Source organism: Triticum aestivum, chromosome 3D (assembly GCF_018294505.1).
Source record: "Triticum aestivum cultivar Chinese Spring chromosome 3D, IWGSC CS RefSeq v2.1, whole genome shotgun sequence".
NCBI lineage: Eukaryota > Viridiplantae > Streptophyta > Magnoliopsida > Poales > Poaceae > Triticum > Triticum aestivum.
Genome location: NC_057802.1, coordinates 574,106,373 through 574,111,837, shown reverse-complemented (window position 1 = coordinate 574,111,837; position 5,465 = coordinate 574,106,373).

Sequence of the window (5,465 nt, the reverse complement as noted above, 5' to 3'; positions counted from 1 at the left end):
TCATGCGTTTTTCTTCTTCAACCCTAACCCTAACCTGAACCCATTGTACAGCGGCGCGCCTCACTTGAGCCACCCGATCAGGGGACTTGTTGACGATTCCTCCGCCTGCCCTGCGGAGGACTAAGGAGCTCTTGGTCTGGGAGCAAGCAGGGTATGTTTCGCCTCTTCCAATCAGAGTGCTTCTTCAGTTGGTCTCAACTACTGATGCTAATGTTAGGTAGCGCCTCACCTGCAGCAATTGTTGCATCATCTGTTTGTTTACCTCACAACTATCAAGAGTGCAAAGTAGATGTTGATTCATAAATATATTCATAGTCACAAATTGATGATGATTAACTGCCAGCCCAACTGGAATCATAAAATGGACTGCACATATAAACTAGTATTGGGCACTCAGATTCAAAGAAGAAATTGCAAAGTTCTTTTGGATTCTTGTTTATAAGATAACAATGGTCAACCATTAGTCCTAGTCTCTTTCTTCTATCCTGCCTTGTACCAAATGCTCAGGGATCCTATCGTGTATTGTATTGTAGTGGGAATGTCGCAATTATTATTGTATTGTATTGTATTGTCCCCCTGTAGTTTGTACTGCCCCTGTAGTTTGTTTGTAAAAATATGAAGTACTTCTTGCTTGATCGATCACTGTAGGCCCCTTATCACTGTAGTTTGTTTGTAAAAATGTTACTGCTGCTTGTCATTTTAGCAATCTTGCTTGTCATTTGATCGATCACTTCTTCTGGATCCATGTCACAATGCTTACTTTTTTCAGTAGATCCTGTAGTACAATAATCAGTAATTATAAGGTCATACTAAAGAGAGGTAGAAGAATAATGTGACTTTGAAACAATTGAGCACATATCACTTGGCAACAGTTGGATGATTTATGACACTTCCATATCATATCTTGCTACATGGGTTCAATTTATTTTATCCATTTTGGGCAGTTTTCATGATGGTGTATTGTGTATGCCCTTGCTATATTTGATTCCATTATTTCTTAGAAGATTACTTGAACCTAATCTTTTGCATAATTAGATGTCTTCATCTGTACATCATATACATACATGTGATCAAACCAAGGGAGATCATGTTTGTTTGTTGCTTGCATTGCTAAAAAACAGTAGCTACAATTTGTAAAAAGCATGTTATAGAAACTTTGCCATGTTATAGGAACTTTTATCTAAGAGTTTGTTACTTGCATTGCAAAAAAACGGTAGCTACAATTTGTAAAAAGCATGTTTGTTGCTTGCATTGCTAAAAAACAGTGGCAAATTTTTATCTAAGAGTTTGTTCTATTTGTATTTATCTAAAGATTAGCATGGAAATTTTCTGCATGGCACAATCTTTTAGCATGGCGAAATATAGGATGATAGCATCCTAATTTTTTCATATGGCAAATATGAAGAAAAGCATCAACCTATACCTGAGGAAAAAATCTGCAGCTAGTGACTTGTGCAAAAAACAGAAAATTAAAAAATCAACGGCTAATATTAACTCAGTAGTGTCTTAAAATTTCTCAATTTTGTTTGCCAAAAAATAACCTCTGGGTGTAATGAGCAGATAATGAAAAACATATTTGTGTTTCCAAGTAAATACAGTACCTCCTGCTGTAACTGCTGAGTTCTGAGACAACACTCTTTTCTTTTAATTTTCAGAACATTTACAGTCTTGCTCACTACTTTTTATGATTGATTTGTAGTTTTGTAGTTGGTTGTTACAGAATGCAGTACCTTGGTTGTGAAGATAATAAAAATTATGACAATGTTGTGCAGGAGTAGTAATAAGACAAGATCGCTCTGAGGTGAAGGAAGCAAGTGAGAGGCAAAGTGAGTTATTCTCTGGTCGTGTATTTAGTTAGTTACTTACTCCTGGTAGCTAATAAGTGGTTACTCTTTGGACTTTGGTGGTGTATGTATCAAAGCATGTTGTAAATATAGCAGCTCTGTTCCTTTTGTTGTAATGCCTAATGCCTTCATATTCTACTTGTATCACTGTATCATTGTAGCAAAAGTACTGAGTTTCTGCTTGTGTATCATTGTATCACTGTATCACTGTATCACTTGGGCATGAAATGGTTCCAGAAACCAAAAGCCTATTGTACATTATAGCTAGGACAAACTTCAGTCTTTTTTTGTTTGTAACAGAAACTACAGTAGTAAATATTTCCTGAAGTAAATATTTTCAGTCATTACAAATATGATACTGCTTGGAGATGATACTGCTTGATGATACTGCTTGGTGTATTTTCCATGTTGTGATGGAGGCCTTTTTTGCCTTGTCCACCCGAGAGGCCCTTGAGTTTGCCGGAATGTCGATTAACTTCCGTTCCGGCAAATTCGGGTACTCCATATGTCCTATTTTCAGCAAAGGTCATGCTGAAATTTTCCGTGAATTTTAGCATGACTTTGCTAAAAATAGGACATATGGGGTACTTGTGACTAATGCATGGGCCGGGGTATCTTAGTAGTTAATTAAGTAGGATCAAGTGCCCCGGCGTACTTGTGACTAATGCTTGGCTTTTAGGGTGCCTCGGTGTCGATAAAAACCGAAATGATGAAAGCTTAGGCTTTTAGGGTGCCTCGGCGTCGAAAAACCCTCAATGATAAAAGCTTAGCTTTTAGGATGGCTCGGTGTCGACAAACCCTAAATGATGAGACCATGATCTTGTTCCTTGACAATAACCAACTTTTTGACCAAACTTTGTTCCTATTTAGAGAGAAACATGGCCAACAATGATGAGGCCGGGGGTTCGAGCGTCAAGCCATTCTGGATGCTGTCCCAGGAGATGGAGGAACAACCTCACTTGTATGAGGACGCCGCCTTCCCCACCGATCCTGAGACCACTGATGCTACCGCCGAGGATGACCCCACTGATGCCACCACTGATGGTGCCGCCGAGGATGCCACCACTGATGGTGCCGCCGAGGATGCCACCACTGATGATGGCGGCGCACGCACAGATGGCAGCCAACCGAAGAGGCAACGGAAGGACCGGCGCCCGACCGTGCTCCGCACCCTCAAGGAGGAAGTTACTGAAGTGGACTCCGACGGGAATCCAACGGCGCCCGAACGAATAGTCAAGGGGTACTCGCTTCAGCTCGGGTGCATTCTCCGGAGCACCGTCTCGATCAACACCGAGAACCTGAGGCATCCTGACCGAGGGAATTTGCGCAACCTCCTCTTCACGAAGCTGCACGAACGATACAAGTTCCCCGCTGAATTTGAAAACACAAGCCTCAAAGGGAATAAAGTGAACAATGCTGCCCTCACGAAGATGAGCAAGGCCCTGTCTACTTGGAAAAGCAATGTGTAGAGAATGGTCGAGAAAGGTGAGAGTTATGAGAAGATCAAGGAGAAAAATCCTTCGATCACCGAAGATGACTACAATGACTTCAAGATCAATTGCTCGAGCACCGCAAACTCCGAATCAAGTAAGTGGGGGGAAGAAATGCGGGAGTTGAACTTAGGGGAACACACACTCGGTCCCGGCGATTACAGAGTGGCGGAGCCTATATGGGACAAGGAGGAGGCGGACCGTGCCGAGCAAGGCCTACCGCCCCTCTTCGATAAATACGGTGACAAGCAGACCAGGAACTTTGTCAGGGCCCGGTACAAGAAGGACCCGAAAACAAAGGAGCTTACCACGGATCCGAAGACCAGGGCGCTTGAGCTTGTTCTGGTAAGGAATACACCCCCTCGTAATTAGCTCCATATGGTTGCATTCTAATTAATGAAGCCAAATTTCTAAATGGTTCACATTCCTTCCGCAGGCGACTGAAAGCAGTAGCGCGGGGTCGACTAAGAGCAACCCTTGGGACACCACTCTAAATAGGGCGTTGAATGTAATGAAGAACAAGGATAAGCTCAATAAGCCGACGTCAGCTGGTCGTGTGGCCGGCAAAGGCTTGTCGACAAAATGGTCGTCATACTATGACACTGCTGGGCGAAAGGAGAAAAAGACCAGCTCGGAAAGCCAGGCGCGCGAGGTTCAAGAACTCAGGGCACAGGTGGCGCGGATTCCGGAGATTGTCCAAGAGCAAGTGCAACAACAACTCGGAGCGACGATCACCGCCATTGTGCCTACCTTGATCCAGGGGATTAGTGCGTGGATTGCGGGCGGCCAACAGGGGCCGCCCCCGATTCCTAGCTTCACGGCCAGCAACTCGCAGAACGCGATGGCGGGGCCATTGGTGTCTCCGGCGGAGCCGGCATTGGTGTCTCCGACGCCGGCACGGGAGCTTAATGCACCCGGGTGTACGCCGGCCGGCACCTCTGCAGCAAGCGGCCCCTCCGTCAACTGCACGCCCGCCGTTGGCGGTGCCTCGACATTAGCCGAGCTCGACGCCATCATCACGGTAACTAATTAAGCCTCTCTCGGCTGAGGACTTCATCTCCTTGCCTTTGACTTGGCATCCCTAACGCCCTACATGTTTTCGCAGGGCGCCGCCGACGTTCCGTGCACTCTCCTGCACTTCGTGAACAACGAGTTGGTCGATGTCGCCAAGGGCAAAATCGTTCAACCGGGCAACCCCTTGTTCCACGGTACCCAGATGCCACCCAACTTGTTTAGGGTTCAACTGGTTCGGGTGCTGCCAGGCTGCGACGAGGTGTTACCTCCGATTCGACCAATGGGGGCCGACGATGATGACGTGATGAACCTCAGCGCCTGCCTGAGCTGGCCCCTGCTTTGGCCGAAGAGCCAGATTCGTTTGGGGGCGGGGGACACCACCCCAAAGACAACACCGCCAGTCGTGCCGGCGCCAAGTCGGCCCCATGGCAAGACCGCCGCAACGGTGCCGGACATCCCTATGCCACTGGATCCAAACATGCATATGGCACAGGATCAGAACGACGACGACGATGATACATTTGCCAACGTCGATCAGTACTTTGCCGATCATGGGGATGGTGGCGACTTCATGGGGCCTCCTTCTCAAGAACCCAACCCAACAAAAGACGTGTGCGATCTAGCTGGTACCGCGGAGAAGCCAAGTTGCAACAGGCGTCGTCTGCAGTTCAGCTCTCAGGAGACGCCTCCAGCTGCCGACTTCACCGAGCCTCAGATAGGCCAGGTGCCAAATATGATCAGCCCCAACACACTCAAGAAGGCGGTCTGTGAGCAGAACTCGGTCCCATTACAGGAGATCAAGAAGAAGGCACGCAAAAGAAAGACTAACAAGGGTGCGGGCCAGCCGGCACCGAGTACGATCCGTGCTCAGGACGGGCCACCTTCAACTGCGGATATCTCGAGGAGGGTGCATGTGGCGGGTAGGCCGATGCTACCGAGAAATATGCTCGATGCTGCAACCGGTGCTATGCGGAGTCTGGATGACAGTGTGCTTTCTTTGGAGAAGCGGCGTCTCCGAGAGAAGGATGTGGCATACCCGGTTTTCGCGGCCAAGGTGCCAGAGGGCAAGGGCTTTGTGGATAACTCCATCGGGGGTACGATCGTCCTGCGGTTTGAT